A 21,256-nucleotide genomic window follows, 5' to 3' on the forward strand; every position below is an offset into this window, starting at 1 on the left:
GTTTGTTTTATGACTTCCCCACCCTGAAAAAAGCCATTCAAAGCATTCCAATTATCACTTTATCCCAAGTTTTTTTTTCAAATGGAAACACTCTGCATGTGCTGTGTGATCTACTTTGTTAGCATATTTACTCCTCAAGCCTAAAAAGATGCGTGCCTTGTCTGATATGAAGAGCTTGTGCTTTTGCAAGTAGAAGAGGAAGAATACAGTCAAGTTGTTAGTTCTAGCTGTCCTGCTCTTTTGTGTCTACTTTTACATTGCTATGGTTTTAGTTGCTTATTTCTTTTCCAGCACTTGAGCCTATACAAATTTTTAATCAAACTATTCAGCACATGCTAAAAACATGCTTGATTTGATGCTGAGTTGGGTGTATGGGACTGCAGGTCTTTTAAAAATGGTTACACCTCTGCATTCTTCTATCCTGTCTAAACGTGCATTTATTCCCACATCCTTCCATTTTGATGCAATAAACTGTGGTAGCCTCCTGGACAAACACCATTTTAATTAGAAATTTGTATCTTCATTTTATATGTTAGAGGGGCACAGGATTATTTTACCTCAGTTGCAGTACTTTTTCTTTTTTTTTTTTTCTTTCTATTCTGAGAAGCCTCTGGCTATTGGATTGGGGTACTATAGTTTCTTTGATACCCTCCACCCTCATCTGTCCGATTTTTGTTGTAGGGTGTGTCACAACCCAATTATAATAGTGCCCATGTCACAAGCAAGTGAAACCATTCAAAGCAGTTTTATTTTTCACTAGGTTAACTAAGGGTTAACAAGATGATAATAACAGCCTTCTTTGTTGAGTATGCCAAAAAGAAATTTATTGCTGCGCCACTAACAGAGATAAAACTTTTGCCTTCTGTGCTGTACATAAATCATTATAATTTGTCAGAGTAAAAAGAGGAGTAGCCCTGTCATAACACTCTAGCGAAGACCGCTAGATAACTGGCGATTCTAATTAAATTTATGACATGGCAAAAAGCAATTGGCTATTATACAAACAAAACCCTGCTGCACTTTTGCAAAGGAGAAGAAGGGGAGACCTCCATACACACCTTGGAAACCTCTGATCAGAGTAATTAGACAATTTAATCACTTGTCTAAGTTCCCCCGCGTCTCGACCCAATCTCAGACGTAAATCAACGACTGCCGGCCCGACCATTTCTGCCCGACCATTTCCGAACACTTATGCAGACCGACCTACGAACCCTAAGCTGTAACTAACCAAGTACCTCTGACCTCCGTCATTCACCACCTTGATGGCGTAAGTAAACAATCTTGCTTTGCAACCGATAAGCGTCTGCCTAATTAATTCCACTCCAAGTGTCACAAGTACCTGCCTGACGGCCTTCTAAGGCTCCCGGACTCCTTGCTGCAGTGCACGGCAGCGAGAGGGTGTTTCTAGTTCTTTGGTATTTACATCAGACTGGATCACCACTGAGACTGCAACAATGTCATAAGCCTGTCTTCTGTCAAATTTCTTCAAATTCCTTTGCCTGATTTTGTGTAAAATAGGGTGTCTTTGTAGAGGAGGTCCATGGTTGCATAAAGCCTGTGCTGTATTTTGATCAAGGTCCTCCACGTACTTTGTGCAGACTAGAGGGAGACAGGTAGTTAACTGTGTTAGTCTGAAGTCAGACCAAAGGCAGGGCAGGGTGGCACTTTAGAGACTAAGTAGTGAGTGCAAACTGCAGTGTATTTGTGGTTGGCAAAATGCTGGAAGTTCCACCAAGTATTACTGGGAAGTTGCATGGTCAGTCTTTCATTTTTTGTCAATCGACAATGAGCCTGCTAGTGGTTACAGAATAGCTTTTGAAACCCCACAGTGTAGTTTAGCACTAGGCATTATATGTATTTTTCTAAATCAAGTTTTAATAGTATGCTGGGCATCTGTGCTTAAAAGCTTAAGAAGCTTGCATCTGAGCATCTCTTATTTTCTTCATTTTATTTTTGACATCTGAATACAAGATGTCTTTTTTTTTTTTAAATGCTTTTTCTCTCTGCATTTTTCCTTGGTGTCTTTAAGAACCTTGTGACAACTTATTATTTAATAGTTAGGAAAACATATTTCTCTTCATGGATGCTTATTGTCATGATCTGTTCCATTAATGTCAGTGCTGGTTTTATATTTTGGGGTTTTTTTTAAAGTTTTTACTTTAATTTTCCTTTTCCTCATTCATTTGTAATAGTCTTGTGAGCTGAAAGCCACCTTGAGGGGAGAGGGTGATGCTGTTAGCATACCTAAGAACAGCTTTTTGCCTTTTATTTGTGTTAATGGCATAATTACGGATCATTCTTTAGTCATTTTGGGGTGTTTGAAGCAAGCAAAAACTACTCCTGAATGAAGCTGATACTTAAGAGCTGCTGGGAGGCCAGAAGCAAGGACTTAAATTACCATTGTGCTTATGTTTCAATGACCATGATGGCATAAGAACTATCTTGCTTGCAAGATCACCAGACTCATTAATGTTCTGCTCTTTTACTTTCATAATACAGTTTCATATATGGCAATCTTGGAAAATTGAAAGAAAATAATTTTTCTGTTCTTTTGAAAGGAGCATGAAACTTAACTCTGGACAATGCTTATGCTTTACTTTAGAAGAATAATTGTCATGTTTCATTATTTTCAGTCCTATCAGCTATTTGTTTCCTACTGCTTCCTTCAACATCAGACATGTTGAATGAAAAATTCATAATCTTTGGAAATCAATCAACACTAATTGTCCATTTACATTATTGATCACCTGCTTTCACATTTATTACTGTTAAGATTAGACGTAAACACTTTGTGAATACAGTTGTGTGAAGAGTAGAGATGATAGTCGACTTCGTATAGATCCATGTTACCAGGCACCTTCTCTAACTTCCAGAAACCTATAGATTCTAGGAAAATACATGTACTTTCCCTGACTACTGGCTCACAGCTCAAGCCCTCCTTTTTCTTCAATGTCCAATGCCAAATAATTTCACACTCTAGTCCTGCCCTTCTCTTGAGGAGCTGTTAACTGAAGCTACTACACCGCCATTTTACGTTTCTGGACAGCTATATTATTTTATTTTTCCTCTTTTTCCCTGGGTGGTAGAATAAAAACATTAGTGTTTACTAAGCTGTTAAAAAGTGTAATTATTAATTGACAGATTGGACTGTTTTATGTATCTAGTGTCAAACTCTTTCATTATAACTTTCATGTAAATGCTTCAGCAGTTCAAGAGAATGTGTGAATGTGCCATGTATATGACTCTTTATCTCTGTTGCTTTAATAGTTTATTTCTAGACTTTTAAATAGTTTTATTTTTATGTCATTCTTCAGTGTATGTATGAATGCATGCAGAGGTAACCTTAACTAAAAGGTAACAATTTTACATCCGTTATGGTCCATATGTTGACCTTTTATTTTTTATGCAGATGAAGACACACACGTCCATACTTCTCAAAGATAATTTGTGATCTATGAGGATACGTCTGAGGGGAGCGTTTTGGTGGGGTAGGGGACTAAGGGATGTGTGAAGAAATCCTTTTTGCTCAGAGAGAACCTATATTCACAGCTTGTATTCAGAGACCATGCAAGTGCCGTAAGTGCTGAGGTTTTAGGACTACATTTGCACTACCTCCAGAGCAACTCTGTGTTGCTTGAAAAGCATCTTTGCAAAGTTTTCAAGGCCTCTACTGAAGCTCTGTCTAAATAATTGCACCTCCCTATAGTGTATGTATGGCGGTTCTGTTGAAAATCTTTTTTGAACTTCCTGTCTTAAATTTAAGTCACTTATTGGAAGAATAAATGCCATCAGTTATTTAATTAAGGGAGAAGATGGGAGTTTAAATAGGAGGCAGGGGTTTTTATGGTATCTTTAATTAGAGTTTGGGCCCAACAATAACCTGACTGTACAGGCTTGAGTTTTTTCAGATTGTTTGATTGGCAGAGTTCAGTCCCCACTCAAGGGGAAATTTAGCATACTTTCTGGTGGCCAAACCAAAGGAAGGCTTCCTTCTGGTTGGTTGGGCAGCGTGGTTACCTACTGACCAGGAAGGTTTCTTAGTTTTCAGGACTGTCCTATTTAGGTTTCAAGTCTTGCAACAAAGAATTCCCTGTGGCAAGAGCTGAAATAAGCACACGCTATTATATTACATAACATTACTTGGGCACTAGGCCTGTGCGAAGTGGCAAGTATTCGATTTGGATTCGGCCAATTCGGAGGGACAGCGATTCAATTTGGTGATTCCAGTCACTGTCCTGATTTGATTCAGATTCGGAGATTTGGTGGCAATTTGGAAATTCGTCCATAGACCTTAATGGGAATCGCTAAAATACCTATAACTTTTTAATCCGATTTTGCAAAAAAATGAAAATGACAGGGATGGTAGCCCCTTCTGAGGGCATGAAGCCTGCCAAGTTTCAAGGAGATAGGTACAGGAGTTTCTGTGATAGGGGTCCTCAAACTGTTGAAAGCAAAACTTGTATCACTTGTGTGTGTGAAGGGATGTAGGTTGTAGCTCTGTTGGTCTAAGGACAGAGGCAGACAAGGTTCTTTGAGTCAATCTGATATCTTTTATTAGACCAACTGAATAGTTGGAGAAATATATCTTAGCAAGCTTTTGGGTTTAAAAACCCATTGTCAGGCTGAGGAAGCATCTGCAGTTGGGGGGGTGTGTATGTGTGTGTGTGTGCGCGCGCGCGCGTGCCCTCTTTCTGGAGGGAATGAATAGTAAAGAAGCCAGAGGCTGGTATGCATGCAAGAAAGCCAGTCAGTGAAAATGTAAATTGAGGCATCAGGGGGTGAGAGACAGGCTGGGAAGTGGGGGAAGGGGGATGTAGCAGGTAAAAGTGGAGTGGTACCTGGGGAGTCAGATGTCAGGCAGGTTGTAGCGTGTCATAAATCCGATGTCTATATTGAGTCCATGAGTTCTTGTATCTAGAAGGCTGATGAAGTGAAGTTCATAGGCTCATCTGTGAAAAGTGTTTTGTAAATTCAAATAAGCACTGAGCCTTGGTAACCTCATCACCAGAAGAAAACTTCCTCCAGCCCAAAACACACTGAATGGATCCAGACCATGCCAAGACAGGAAATGCAAAACCTGCCAACATACCTTCAGTACCCCCACAATTACTATACCCCACAACAGAGCCATCAGCATCCCTACATCTTATAGCTGCACCTCCAGAAATGTAATATATCTCATCCAAGGCACCAAATGCCCTGATGAAAAATACGTAGGAGAGACCAAACAACAACTGTGCACCAGAATGAATGCACGCGGGAAATCTATTAAAGACGAGAATACCCAATTACCTGTGGGAGCACATTTCTCACAAGAAAAGCACTCTCTCTTTAATCTCTAAATTCTAATCCTCAAAGGGAGCTTACAAATCACTTCTCAGAGACGAGCCTATGAACTTCACTTCATCAACCTCCTGGATACAAAAAATCATGGACTAAATATAGACAATTGGATCTATGACATGTTATAACCTGCCTGACATCTGACTCCCCAGGTACCTCTCCACTTTTACCTGCTACATCCCCCCTCCCCCCTCTCCACCCCCACCAGCCTGTCTCTCACCCCCTGACCCCTGGGTTGGAGCATTTTGACTGCACTTGTATCTACAGAATCTCACAGTGGTAAAACCTGTATTGTATTGGTGTCCTGCCTGTGCCTGATTGTCATAGTTGCTTGACCTGTAAGGGAGAGTTGAAGGAGGCTGATTGAGCATGCTGGTGTTATTCCTTCTGTAAGGTATGAAAGCCTTTTTAAGTTCAGCAGGGAGCTAATGATACTAATGATAGAGCTAAATCTCATAAGGGTTTAGCTTCAAGGGGTTTCAAACTGTCTTGCATTTTGTGTATGAAACAAAGGGGTCAACCGCTACCTAATTTTGTATTTGCTTGAGTTTTTAAATATTCAAAAACCTAGCTCTCAAAAGATGTGTTCACATTATGAGTATAATTACAAAAGTTGCTCCTGCAAATTTAGATCCCCTATAATTTTTATTGTCAAGAATGAATCCTTGGGGGTATAAAATACCCTGTACATGTCCCATATTTAGACATTGGTTTCTGCAGCTTTTAATATGTTCAGCCACTGAATGAGCCATGCCTGTTCTTGTAAGAGATGACAGATTTCTTTTTTGAGAAAAGGAGATGGTGGGGGAAGGAGTAGACTTCTATATGTTGAGCTGCAGGTTCTGCTTAAGCTTCCTTATGATAAATTGGAAGGTTACAAGGATTCAGTTACCAAGAATTCTGTGCCACGGCCTGTCATCCAGACTAAAGTGATTGATGGGAGACAGCATTAGGCTGGTTTGGTATATTTGTAGGTCTTGTATTACACCAATCAGATGGGGATCTTGCCTGTGCCACTAAGTAGGACACGTTAAGGTTAGCCAAGGCTTTCCAATTGTTTTACTGAAATAAGGAATCCATCTGAATCTCTGTAGTTCATTATTGACCCAAGCCTAACTCTAAAGTATTTTTGTGCAACTATCTGAAATATTTATGTTAGTGCTGGTAATAGTCAGACATGAAATACATAGTTAAACCATAAGGATATGTTTAATTTTCATAAAACCTGGTGTGTACAATCCAGGAAATATAAAGTTGAATCCATCTCTTTAGGTCATTGCAGATTTGCATGAAGGTAAATTTAATTTAAAAAGATTCATTTATACTAGATCAAATGCCTTGCTTCCAGGTATTTAAAAAAAGAACCCGTTGCCTTATCTACAGGGAATCTATCTTGTAGAATTATCATAATCTGTTGTGGTAGTCGACAGAAACTGTTTCAGGCTAATTATAGCAAATATGAAAACCTGAATGGTCTCAGGGGGCATTGCAGATGTTTAGTGTTCTGAAAAGTAATGGGGTTATAGCCACTAGCTGTCATCTCTTCTTTTTTTTCTCCGTATGAGCCCTCATACTAGGTAGTCTACTCACTTAGTTACCTTTCCTTATGCACATGCTTTGCCATCTTCTCTGACTTGTGACTCTGCACTATTCGTAACATCCTTTGTGCTTGAACCAGCCAGTCTCTTGTTCTGTGCAACAAGTGATCTGACCCCAGCTTCTTCATCCTTCTTCTCCAAACTTTGTTCCCCAAAGCTTTGTGTTCTGCTTAATTTTCCAGCAGAGGCAATCTCTCCAGTGTGACTCCTCCTGGTCTGCTGCCTAATTCTTTATCCTCACAACAGAGTCCCGTGAGCTGCATGTGGCTAATGGATTGGCCTTTTTCAGAATGGAATATAACTATTGTAGCACCTCACTGATTCTCAGACCATTGCTGAAGACTGAATTTTGTAGATTAGCAACTCGAATGAACAAATTGGGGTTTTTGCTTCATAAAAATACTTGCTTCATCTAAGTTTGAAAAGTTTATTATAGTTTTAATTTGTGGGGTTTTTCCCATAATGTGCTGGAAAAATTGTATATTTTTTACTGTGTGGTCATTTTACTTAGTCTAAGGTTAAGCCTCAGCCTCCTTCATGTTTAATTCAGGATGGTACTGCCAGGGAAGCACTGGTGCTCCAGTTGGGAGGAGCCCATTCAGCACAAGAGTATGCCAATAGTGGTTCAGTCTGAATGCATCATTGTGACTCATGTCCATCATTTTTGTCAGGATTTTCATGTCACAAGCAGAGTTGCAAGATTCCTCAGGAATTAGGTGGATTTACGGACAAGTCCTGAAGCCCTTGTTCAGTTTTCACTAGGGCAAAACTCCTATTTTCATCTTTTCTTTAAAAGATTACTTAAAGCAAACCTTGACTGTATTGCTTTCTTAAAGTGCTTCAAAAAGGCCTTCAAGGTTAACTTGCATGTTTTCCATTGTGCTTGAGTGGAAGAGGAGTGCTTAGAAGTGGCCAAGGAGGTTTTTCAGTACTTCAGTCCTCTAAGAAGTTATGAATTTCTGTTGAACCTCCCTTTCAGCTGTGAAGACTTTTGGCTGTAGATCACAAAGGTGTTTTGGCAAAGCAAATATTCTGCCACCTGAAATGCACCAGATTACACCAAAGGAGCCAGACAACCTTACACGCACATTTCAGCTTCTTCCTTTCTCCTTTGTGATCAGTTCCTAATGTGGTTATATTTATAGTAGCAGATTATGGGTAAAAAATCCAAAAGCATCTTAAACAATTTAGGGTCAGGTTTCCAAAAGGACACTAGCTCCCTTAAATGAGCCATGGCCATTGAAAGTCCACATAACTAGAATTGTGATCTACAAAAGACAGTTATAGCTATTTTATATTTTACATCACAGGTGAATGGAGGAGGCGGTGGTGTCCACACCTTTTTTTATATACTATGCCTATATAATGCTTAACTTGGTGGTTCAAAACCTCCTCAGTTTGAGGGGGTTCAGAGTCTCATCTTTTTCTTCCTCAGAGAGTGCACTCACACCTGAGCTGTAAATCAGATTGGGGAGGGAGTTCTTCCCTTTCCTCCTGTTACAGCTGGGCCACAGTAAGGAAGGAATTCATTGAGCAGGAGAGAGCACAAGAAGACCAGAACTTGGGATTCCCTCCTCTCACGTGACTGCTTATCAGAGTCATATCTAGATTGTACTCTTTTTTCCTGGCCCCCATGAACCTTGCGTTTCCCTTGCTCAGTGTGCTGGGAAACGGAGCGTAAGGGAACTGAGCCTCAGTGGAAAGAACAAGCTTTTCGATTATGCTGTTGAATCCTCTGCCATGAGTTCTAGTAGGTCTCCAGTTCCGTCAAGAACATAGGATGGAAATAGGAGCGAAGAATGGGGAAGTCTGAGACAGTCTCATCTTTGTGTAATGAAGGCCTTAGCTCTAAATTTCTTAGTCCTGAATTGCTCTCTTAGTCCTTGTTTCTATCTCCAGGTAACAATGTATTGCTATTAACACAGGAACACAATCATCTGTACTCACAGGTGCCATGCCCAGCATGCCCTGTGTGCTGCTGGGCAAGATCATGCCCTCTATAGAATTTTTTTCCCTTCTGAAATAATGTTGCAGAATTTCATACATTAATCATAAACGTGGACCATGACCCATCAGTGTAATCTAGAAAAAAGCTCAATACATCTTCAAATGTATCTCCTTCCATTCAGGAAGAGCACACACCAACTGCTGAAACTTCCTTAGCCTGACAAAGGGTTTTTGAACCCAAAAGCTTGCTTAATAACTATTCTCCAACTACTTGGGTTGGTCTAATAAAAGATATCAAATTCACCCAAGGAACCTTGTCTGCCTGTCTCCTCCCCTCTTGTACTTTATTCAATTTTCTCACTAAAATTTCAGTCTGATTAAGGCTAGTAGTCTGTTCTGCCTCCACTGGGAAAGCAGTTGCTTTTCAGTGCTTTTTAAATTATTCCCTTTGACACAATTGATTCAATCTGCATCCAGATTGACTGCTTTGATTAAATGTTCCTCAGAAGTGAAGTGTCATTTCCTTGCGTAAAGTATGTTTCCGTATAGCCAGTGTCCAGAATTATAGAGTCGTAGAAAATTAGGCTTGGAAGGGACCTCATAAGGTAATCTAGTCCAACCCCCTGCTCAAAGCAGGCCCATCTCCAACTAGGTCCTCCCAGCCAAGGCTTTGTCTAGCTGCATCTTAAAAACCTCCAAGGATGGAGGTTTCACCACCTCTCTGGGTAACCTGTTCAAGTGTTTTACTACCCTCCTAGTGAGAAAATTCTTCCTAATATCGAATCTAAACTTCCCTTGCTGCAACGTCAGACCATTACTCCTTGTTTTGTCATGTCACCACTGAGAACAGTCTAGCTCCATCATCTTCTTTCAAACCCCCCTTCAGGTAATTGAAGGTGACCCAGGGAAGCGGGGGTGCCGGGAGACCCCCGCGGCAGCAAAGGGGTCCGCTTTCCTCCCGCAGGGCCGGAGGAGCCGAAGGGAGTCCATGCACCGGCTGTGCCGGCGCGGATCGTCAGCCGGGCGTTTATCTGGCTGCGGCTGAGCAGAGGGGGCGGGGCACGCCTGCCGGGAGAAACAAAAGGCGGCCCCGCCGAGGCAACAGGGCGGCTGAGAGGAGAGAGCTGGAGCACGGAGCCCCAGCGAGCAGGGGATCAGCCGCCACCCGCAGAGTGCGGGACAACACAGGAAGGAGGCGGAGACAGCTGCGAGCAGCGTGGCAGAGCAGCCAAGAGCAGCACGAGGAGGGGAGGAGTTAGCTCCGTAAGTGGGGGCACAGCCAGTGGGGAACCTGACAGCCGAGGCGGCAGGAGGGCCGGCAGCAGCGCCGAGAGAAGGGCTGACTGCACCCCGCACCACAGAGCCGACGGCGAGGGTAACCGCGGTGTGGGCTATTGGAGCAGCAGAGAGGCCAGCCGCATCCCAGGGAAGGAGGGACCGGGTCAGCGTCCCTACTGGGGGGCATACCCGGTCTGAAGACCGCTGTTGACGGCCGAGGGGACTGAGGCAAGAGAGGACAAGGCAAGGACGGGTTAGAGGCCAGGATAGGAAGACCCTAAGGTGTCATATGGCCGGGGTGTAGGGGAGGACGGAGCCCCGAGAGTACCCGCGAAGAAGCACGCTGGCACCGGGGGATACCCCAAGGGAAGACCCCCCACTGAAGGCGTCATCGAAGTCATGGCAGGCGAGTTCTGGGGTCCCCCTTGATACCAGACGGGGTAAACTCTGGGGTGTACTAGCGAAGTCCGGGTGCGCAAGATCTTGGGCCCGGGTGAAGGCGGTGCACAAACTCCTGGTCGAACGGAGGCGGGTACAGAAGGCTAATTATAATTTCTGTCTGTTTCTCCATATCTGCATGGCTTTGTGATTATATGTATTGTGTTGATTAGGTCATATGTCTGTTTTCAGTACTTATGCCAAAAATATATAGATCTTGGATCCAGTCCTGCAGTTGTTCACTAGTGGTAAATTAGATTTTTAAAACATAATTTTACATTTGTGCCTCTTGAATATTTCATAGATTTCACATTTTTAGGGTCAGAAGGGACCTCAGTAGATCATTGAGTCTGACCCCCTACTCTAGGCAGGAAAGAGCGCTGGGGTCAGATGACCCTGGCTAGGTGCTTGCTTAGTCTCCTCTTAAAGATCTCTGAGCTAGAGGAGAGCACCACCTCCCTTGGAAGCACAGTCCAGATTTTGGCAACCCTCACCATGAAATCTTTCCTAATGTCTAATGTAAATCTGCGCTCTATCAGTTTATGGCCGTTGTTCCTAGTAATCCCAAGGGACGCCCTGGTAAACAGTGTGTCCACTATTCCTTGCTGCCCCCTTACCCCTCCAACGAATTTGTAGATAGCCACAAGATCCCCTCTCAGCCTCCTTTTGCAGAGGCTGAAGAGATTCAGGTCCTTCAATCTCTCCTCATTGGATCTTACCTGTAGGCCCATAACCATATGAGTAGTCCTCCTCTGAACCCTCTCAAGGTTATCCACATCTCTCTTGAAGTGTGGTGCCCAGAACTGGACGTAGTACTCCAGCTGCAGGTCTTACCAATGCCGCATAGAGGGGAAGTATCACCTCCTTAGATCTGCTCATGATGCACCTTCTAATGCATAAAAGAGTGCGGCTAGTTAAACTTATCACTTTGTCACATTGATGACTCGTGTTAATTTTTGGAGTCAGCTATGACACTGAGATCCCTTTCTGCTGCTGTGCTGCTTAGAAAGTCACCTCCCAGCCTGTAGGTATGTTGGTGATTCTTTCTCCCTAGATGTAGCATGTTACACTTATCTTTGTTAAACTGCATCCTATTCTGTTCTGCCCACATTCCCAACCTGTCTAAATCTGCCTGAATCCACTCCCTGCCCTCCAATGTGTTTACTTTGCCCCATAATTTGGTGTCATTCACAAATTTGGACAGAGTGCTTTCCACACCCTCATCCAAGTCACGGATGAAGATATTGAACAGCACCAACCCAAGGACCGAACCTTGGGGAACTCCGCTTCCCATGTTTTTCCAGGTTGAAAACGACCCGTCCACTACCACCCTCTGTGTGCGCCCCATAAGCCAATTCTCCACCCGTTTAGTAATCTATGCCACAATCGCCTAATTTGTTTATAAGAATGGGATGCAACACTGTATCAAAGGCCTTTTTAAAATCCAGGTAGATGAAATCTACCTCAACTCCTGCATCTAAGCATTTTGTGTCCTGGTCATAAAAAGAAACAAGGTTAGTCAGGAAGAATCTACCTGCTATGAAACCATGCTGGTTGCCCTTCAGCATTATTTTTCCTATTGGGCTCCCACAAATATGATCTTTAATAATTTTTTCCAGCATTTTCCCAAGGATAGAGGTGATGCTAACCAGTCTATAGTTACCCGGATCATCCTTTCTCCCCTTCTTGAAAATAGGGGCCACCTTGCCCCTTTTCCAGTCCTCTGGGACCCATCCTGAGTGCCATGAGTGCTCAAACAACCTCACCAGTGGCTCTGTAGTGACACTGGCCAATTCCTTCAGCACCCTTGGATGAAGATTGTCCAGGCCTGCTGACTTGCTGACTTAAACATGTCCAGCTCTTTCAAATGCCCCTTCACTAGGTTAGTGCTAACTGTTGGTGGGTTGGAGTCCCTCTTGTGCCTTTCTGTAGCGTCTTTGGGAGATGTGTCTTTATCCATGTTTAAGAATACATGCAAAGAACTCATTCAGGAGTGCAGCTTTGTCTCTCCTATCTGTTACCAATTGTCCTAGTCTGTCCTGTAGGGGTCCTATGTTACCATGTGCCTTCTTTTTGTTCCCTATGTACCTAAAGAAAGACTTTTTGTTGTCTTGAATTTTGTAGCCAGCCTGAGTTCCATTTCTGCTTTGGCCTTCCTTAACTGATTCCCTGCAAGGGTAAGCCAAGCAGGTATACTCCTCCTTGGTGGTTACCCGCTGCTTTCACAGTCTGTATGACTCTCTTTTCCTCCCTAGGCTCTCTTGGATTTCCCTGTTCAGCAAAAAAGGTTTCTTGGCTCTTTTGCCTCCCTTTGTGTGCACTGGGATGGTCCCCTTTTGTGCCTGAAGGATCATTCCCCTGAGGAATGCCCACCCTTCCTGAACTCCCATCTCACTAGTGTTCTTGCCCTTCAGTGCCTCGCTTACTAATCTCCTGAGCTCATCGAAGTTAGTCTTTCTGAAGTCTAGCACTTCTGCCTTACTAGTTATCTTTCCTACCTTTCACTGGATAGTGAATTCTAACAATTGGTGGTCTCTATTAGGGCTGTGCGAAACTTCGGTTCCTGATTCAATTCGGCAAAGATTTGGCCCAATTTGGTGGCTGAATCTCCAAATCCGAATTGAATCAGAGGACCCTTCAATCTCTCTGCATCAAATTAGAACTGTCCGTATTGATTTGGAGATTCAGACAAAGGACAGCTTTACATGTTTTTTCTACATACCTCTAGGCAGCAGGCGGCTCATGAGTGCTGCAATGCTTGGGCACATGGAGTGTCCCACAGAAGCATGGGGGGCTCCCCAGCATCCTCAACAGCAGACCTGGAAGTGGACCAGAACCATTTCCAGTTCACTTCCAGGTCTGCCTGGAAGCATATGTGGGGGGGCCGCACCCTCCCAGCTCGGTGACTGGTGCCTCCTGGGTCTGGGGGGGCACTCAAGGTCCCCCTGCGGCCAATTGCTGAGCTAGGGGGGCCCTCAGCATGCTCCCTGGCCGAAGTACTTCTGGTCCACTTCTGGGTTCACTGCCGAGCACATGGAGGGCCCCCCCGCACTCCTGTGGCATGCCCCATGTGCCCCAGCATCATGGTGATCATAAGCCGTACCTGCTACCTCAAGATATGTAGAAAAAGCTTTTAAAATTGTTTCATAGTAGCTAGGGTCAGGAGGGACCTGAACAGATCATCTAGCCTGACCCCCTGCCACAGGCAGGAATGAATACTGGGTTGACAAAACCCCAGACAGGTGATCATCCAACCTCCTCTTGAATTTGCCCAAGGTAGGGGCAAGGACCACTTCCCTGGGAAGTTGGTTCCAGATTTTGGCCACCCTAACTGTAAAATATTGCCTTCTGATCTCTAACCTAAACCTATTCTCCATCAGCTTATGACCATTGTTCCTTGTCACCCCAGGTGGTGCTGGGGAGAAAAGGGCTCTGCCTATTTGCTGTTGATCTCCCCTGATGAGTTGGTAGGCAGCCACCAGGTCCCCCCTCAGCCTCCTCTTGCTGAGGCTGATCAGGTTCAGGTCCTTCAGTCTCTCCTCATAGGGCCTGTCCTGCTGCCCTCTCACGAATCAGGTGGCCCTCCTCTGAACCCTTTCCAGGCTGGTCACATCCTTTTTGAAGTGCGGCGCCCAGTACTGGACGCAGTACTCCAACTGTGGTCTGACCAAAGTCGCATAGAGGGGGAGTATAACCTCTCTGGACTGGCTTGAGATGCACCTTTGGATGCATGACAAGGTATGGCTGGCCTTGCTGGCTGTGGTTTGGCATTGGCTGCTCATGTTCATCTTGGAGTCGATAATGACTCCAAGATCCCTTTCCGCCTCTGTGCTTTCAAGAGGGGAACTCCCCAGCCTGTATGTATGCTGTGGATTCCTTCTCCCAAGGTGCAGCACCCTGCATTTGTCTATGTTGAACCCCCTCCTGTTCTTGTCTGCCCACTTTTGTAGTCTGTCTAAATCTATTTGCAGCCTCTCTCTCCCTTCAAGTGTGTTCACCTCATCCCACATCTTAGTGTCATCAGCAAACTTGGGCAGCGTGCTTTCAACCCCCTCGTCCAAGTTGCTGATGAAGATGTTAAACAGTGCGGGCCTGAGGACCGAGCCCTGGGGTACCCCACTGCTCACATCTCGCCAGGTTGAGTACAACCTGTCCACCCCTACTCTCTGGGTGCGCCCCATCAGCCAATTTTTTACCCACCCATCTGTGTAGGCATGAATGCCACGGTCACTTAATTTATTGATGAGGATGGGGTGAGAGGCTGGGTCAAAGGCCTTCTTAAAGTCTAGAAAGACTACATCCACGGCGACACCATCATCCAAGGATTTAGTTACTTGGTCATAAAAGGCAATCAGGTTGGTCAGGCAGGACCTGACTTTGATGAACCCACGCTGATTGCCCCTGAGCATGATTTCCCCTGCTGGCCCCCCACAGATGTGCTCCTTGATGATTCTCTCCAAGAGCTTCCTGAGCACTGAGGTGAGGCTTACAGGCCTATAGTTACTTGGGTCCTCCTTCCTCCCTTTCTTGAAAATTGGGACCACATTAGCCAGTTTCCAATCTCCCGGCACCTGGCCAGATGACCACGAGTGCTTGTACAGCCAGGCCAAGGGCTCCACGATGACCCCTGCCAGCTCCCTCAACACCTTTGGGTGGAGGGCATCTGGACCTGCAGATTTAAAAATGTCTAGCCCTTCCAGAAGATCCCTAACTACATCTGCACTGACTGAAGCCCTGACAGCTATCCCCAAGATTGTCCCTACCTCTGGTAGGTGGGATATCCTGGTCCCTGTTCAAGAAAACAGAGGCGAAGAAACTGTTAAAAATATCAGCTTTCTTGTCTGGCGTAGCCACAAGATTACCGTTTACGTCTTGAATCGCTACTGTGTCTATGTCCGAATCGTTGATTCTCTGAATCAGCATCGAATCTTCAGATTCAGATTTGGCTGAATTGAATCAGGGACAGAGATCCAAATCAACTAATCAAATCACTGTCCCTGATTTGGGCCAAATCTGAATCGAATGCGGCCCGCTTCGCACACCCCTAGTCACTATCCCCTAGGTTACCCTCTATCTTCAGATCACCCACCAGGTCATCCCCTGTAGCAAGCACTAAGTCCAGTAAGGAATTTCCCCTAGTGGAATCATATACCTCCTGCATTAGATAAAGGTCCTGTATGCTGGTTAAGAGCCTATGTGAATGGGCAGATCTAGCTGATTGCTGCTCTCAGCAAATGTCAGGGTAATTTAGGTCACCCATGACAACCATGTCCCTTGAGTGTACTGCCTCTGAAAGCTGCCTCAAGAATTCCAGGTCTAACTCATCCTCCTGGTGTGATGGTTTGTAATAGACCCCCACTACCGAGTCTCTTTCCCTTGGACCCCCTTGTATTCTGACCCACAGTACCTCAATTTGCCCCTCATCTGATCCCATCCTGATTATTGAAGATGTGTATTGCTCCTTAACGTAGAGAGAGCAATGCCCACCCCCTTTTTCCCCCACTCTATCTTGTCTGTACAGCCTATAGCTCTCAATGCCTACTGCCCAATCGTGGGTAGGATCCCACCAGGTTTCTGTTAACCCAACCAGGTCAAAATCTTTGTTTGCAAGCAGGAGTATGAGTTCCTCCTGCTTGTTCCCCATGCTCCTAGCATTAGTATAGAGACACCTAAGATCCCAGATGGGTCCCCTTGGTATCCCCCTGTCCTCATGCCTAATGTGCCCCTTTGTACTTACGTGGACTGTTCCAGCATGTGGCTTGTGCTTCATTGATCCTACGTTCACCCTGTCTTCAGCATCCCTGTCCCCTGATGAACCTAGTTTAAAGCTCTGTGTAGGAGATTGGCCAACCTTCAAGAGAACAGATGCTTACCTTTTGAAGAGAGATGCAAAGCTAACCTATTTAACAATTTCCTTGCCTCCATTTTTCTGAGCAGGGACCGAGTCACCCCCCCACCGGGACCCCCATAGGACCCGGGGGGACACACCCAGGCCTAGAGTCAGTGAGGACCTAGTCAGGGAACTTCTGGAGGGACTGGACATATTTAAATGAACTGGTCCTGACAATCTCCACCCCAGAGTGCTGAGGGAATTAGCAGAGGTAATTGCGGGACCCCTGCCACGGCTTTACGAGCACTCATGGTGCTCTGGTGTGGTGCCAGAGGACTGGAAAAGGGCCAATGTGGTCCCCATTATCAAAAAAGGGAGGAAGGAGGACCCAGGAAACTATAGGCCTGTTAGTCTCAGCTCGATCCTGGGTAAGCTTTTTGAGAGAATTATCCTGGCGCATGTTTGCAAGGGGCCAGCAGGGGAGGTTATGCTTAGGGGCAACCAACATGGGTTCATTAGAGGCAGGTCCTGTCAGACCAACCTGGTGGCCTTCTATGACCAGGTCACAAAATCCTTAGACTCAGGGGTAGCAGTGGACATAGTCTTTCTGGATTTTAGAAAGGCCTTCGACACTGTCTCTCACCCCATTCTCATTAAAAAACTAGGAGACTGTGGCGTTGACACCCACACAGTCAAATGGGTCAGTAACTGCCTGGAGGGTCGCACCCAGAGAGTGGTGGTGGACGGGTCATGTTCGACCTGGAGGGATGTGGGCAGTGGGGTTCTGCAGGGCTCAGTCCTCGGGCCTGCACAGTTCAACATCTTCATCAGCGACTTGGACGAGGGGGTAAAAAGCACCCTGTTCAAATTTGCAGACGACACTAAGATGTGGGGAGAAGTGGGCATGCTAGAAGGGAGGAATAGGCTGCAATCAGACCTAGACCGGTTACAGGAGTGGGTGGATGAGAACAAGATGGGTTTCAACACTGACAAGTGCAAGGTGCTGCACCTGGGGAGGAAGAACCAGCAGCATACCTACAGGCTGGGGAACTCCCTTCTCATCAGTGCAGAGGCAGAAAATGATCTTGGAGTCAGTACTGATGTCAAAATGAACATGGGCCGACAGTGTGGAGATGTGGGCAGGAAGGCCAACCGTACCTTGCCATGCATCCACAGATGCATCTCAAGCAGGTCCAAGGAGGTGATCCTCCCCCTCTGTGACACTGGTCAGGCCACAGTTGGAGTACTGTGTCCAGTTCTGCGCGCTGCACTTCAGGAGGGATGTGGACAACATGGAGAGGGTCGAGAGGAGGGCCACCCGCATGATCAGGGGGCATCAGGGCAGGCCCTACTAGGAGAGGCTAAGGGACCTGAACCTGTTCAGCCTCCACAAGAGAAGGCTGAGGTGGGATCTAGTGGCCACTTACAAACTAGTCAGGGGAGACCAGCAGGCATTGGGGGAGTCCCTGTTCCCCCGAGCGCTACCAGGAGTGACAAGAAATAACGGTCACAAGCTGGCAGAGGATAGATTCAGGCTAGACATCAGGAGGCACTACTTCACTGTCAGGGTGGCTAGGATCTGGAACCAGCTTCCAAGAGAAGTGGTGCTGGCTCCTACCTTGGAGGGTCTTTAAGAGGAAGCTGGATGAACACCTTGTCATGGTCGTTTGACCCCGGTACTCGTTCCTGCCATGGCAGGGGGTCTGACTTGATGATTTGCTCAGGTCCCTTCTGACCCTACCAACTATGAAACTATGTAGACCATCACATCCCAGCATGCCCCTTTCATGGAAGTGAGGATCGTGGTCGAAGAAGCCAAAACCTGCATGATGGCACCAACTCTGGAGCTGCAAGTTGACCTCTGCAATGCAGCTAGACGAGAAAACCACCTGCACTCCTGAACTCCTAAGCCTGGCCCCCAGAGCCATGTAGTCACTCATGACCCAGCCTGTACTACTCTGGGCCGCATCATTTGTACCCATATGCATGAGGAACATGGGATAGTAGTCGGAGGGCCAGATGAGGTCAGGAATCCTTGCGGTGACTTCCTAAATCTGTGCTCTGGGCAAGCAGCTCCCCCTCCATACCATGGGATCCGGGCAACAGATGACTTCCTCCATTTCGCTCAGGAGGAAGTTGCCCACCATGATGACCTGGCGTCTCTTCCTCCGGCTGTCCGAATGACCCTCAGTTTGCATGGTGGTTGATGTGCATGTGGATTCCTCTGCTGCACTCTCCCCCAGTGACGCCAGGGCCTCATCTCTGTTTTCCAGCTGCACTGAGGAAGTCGTTCCAGCAATACGATGTCTGGCTCTGGAGGTAACCATCTTTCATTTGTCTGCATCAGGTCCCTCCCTTGTCTTCCCACTAGATGTGCAGTCCTACAGAGAATAAAAGTACCCGTCAATCTTGTTCTCAGCAGCCCTGATGCCCTGCAGCCTGGTAACCCCTGCCTGGAATTCCCTCACCTGCCCCTCCAGGGCCTCAAGCACATGTGGGACAGGTGAGGGGATCCCTTGTACCCCTGGCGCCTCCAGTCCCCAGAGGCCCTGCCAGGTAATCCCCGCAGGCAGGGGGCCAGGGTGCTGCCAACCCCCAACAAGGGCTTTGTCTGGATGGAGGCCTCAGAGGACCCCTGGGTAGGAGGCAGCACTGGGGCAGGCTCCTTGGCTGCATGCTGTGTCTTTACCAGGATTTAAGACTCCTCCTCTTCTGCTCGCCTGAAGTCTCTGTCCAAAGCTGCTGACACCTAGAGTTCAGCCTCCTCCTGAGCAAACTCTGGTGCACCCCAGAAGAGCGCATCTGTTTGTGTGGACTGTTAGCATGGCTCGGGAGCGCAGCTCTCTCCTGGCACCACTATATAGGGACCAGAGGGTGGGAAAACACTTCCAGGTCCCCTACAGCTAGCCCCTTACTCACCCCTCCCCCTCACTCGCCCCACTTACCTCTCTGGTGATTCCTTGCCCAGTGGAGACTGGCTGCTCCGGTGTGGTATGGTCAGGGGGAGCAGAGGGCACATGCGTGCTGCCACACACGTGTGCCTGTTTTGGCGTCCAGGCCTAACTGTTGTGGGTTAGAATATCCCGACCTACCAACAGCCACTCAGCTGTTCTGTGTAGGCGTGGCTTTCCCTGCGCCTGCGTAGAAGAGTCTGTCGGCAGGTCCCCCCCCCCCCCCCCCCCCCAAGAAAACGCTGCTCCAATTACTAAAACAATGGATTTTTTCCTGGATGCCTTTCACTCTGACTCTTCTTTACACTGATCTCCCATTTGGGCCCTAAGTATATTGGGATGCTACTTATTATAATTTAGAAGGAATTAATGGAAATCAGATTTTTGGTGAACACAAGCTGATCTTTCTCAGTAACTTGGTCAGTTTAGTCACAAGCAATGTTTTAGCTTTGTTCATTCATAAGTTACAACTGTAATTAATGCAAGAGGCAATAATTTTTTGAGGGTGATTATCTTTTATTGGACCAGTTGCATGGCTGAGATAGACTTAGGCCATCTGTAACTAATGGCATAGTTCAGTGGCTTCAGCTGATTTGTTTTTTTTTTTAATTCTTTTATATATGTGGTTATCAAATTGAACTTGCAAATGTTCCCTTATTTTGTTCTGTGCATTCTGTCTTATGATGTCTTTCTTACTTAAGCATCTCAATTTTTTTTTAAAAGAAACTCAAAATATCCACTGTGCTTTCTTGAATTAGTGAAAGTTCTGCCAATCTCCCTCCTTGAAAGCGAGTTCCCCTTGGAATCTAAAATGAACGCATCTGTGATGTAAATTGAAAAATTAATTGATGTTTCTTGAATCTAGGAGTTTTTGCTTTTTATTCTATCCTAAATAAACATTTAAATAAATGTCCTTGTTTTACTATAAGAGCCTTCCCTCAACTTTGCAGGAAACTGAGAGGTGGGGGGCTGGAATCTCTCTCCTTTCCCAAGCACACATCTATGATGTAGAACCAGGGAATTTCATTTCTTTGGGTCTGTCTTGAACTAGTTTCCAGGTCTTACAAAAACTTCTATCTATCCCATATTCAAGTTTAATTATTTGTAACTTGTTTTACCTTCATCCTCTTTAATCCTTGAGGAATTGTAAATTTCAATTAAGGATAAAGTTTCTGATTTAAACTATTTAACCTCTATCAAGAGATTTTTCCACATTTCCCCATGACATTAAATGCTTCAAGAAGTTTTGCTTGGGTCCAGAGATGTGGGTTTTCTGGAAAATTTTGAATTGGAAAATTTTCCAATGCCCTAAATAGATATTGGTCTGATTTAGCATGTTTATTTGACTTATATTTAGTAAACAAAACTAAAAAAAAGTACCCCCATGTTAATTTTATGTCCCAATAGCCACAAGTATTGGGGGGGGGGGGGAGTGGGGGCGAGGTTAGAGACACCAAACTGTGGGCATTTACTACAGGCCACCGAACCAAGGAGAGGAGCTTGATCTGGAGTTCATGGGCTACGACTGGAGTTCAAGACTTGGTTGTCATGGGCGACTTCAATTACCCGGACTTGGATTGGGAGAAACACTTGGCTAGGTCAGATAGGTCATGTAGCTTCCTAACTGTAATTGAGGAGCTCTTTCTGGCCCAGGAAGTGCAAGGGCCAACCAGAGGTACCACTGTCCTAGACTTGGTCTTCGCCAAAGGAGATGATCTGGTATGTGGCTTGAACATTGAGGGTAGCCTGGGCGACAGCGACCGTGAGCTCATCAGGTTCACTATCTGCAGCAAGGTTGACAAATCAACTAGCAAGATTGAAGTCCTGGACTTCAAAAATGCTGACTTCAACAGGCTCAGGGCATTAGTAGG

General features: G+C 45.7%; 1 protein-coding gene across 5 annotated transcripts in view; it reads left to right on the forward strand.

Moving 5' to 3' along the window:
- The window catches only part of SIL1 (SIL1 nucleotide exchange factor), a 233,805-nt gene that overhangs the window by 76,665 nt on the left and 135,884 nt on the right, over positions 1 to 21,256 (forward strand). The gene's annotated exons all lie outside the window — the stretch shown is intronic.

Source organism: Alligator mississippiensis, chromosome 9 (assembly GCF_030867095.1).
Source record: "Alligator mississippiensis isolate rAllMis1 chromosome 9, rAllMis1, whole genome shotgun sequence".
Lineage (NCBI taxonomy): Eukaryota > Metazoa > Chordata > Crocodylia > Alligatoridae > Alligator > Alligator mississippiensis.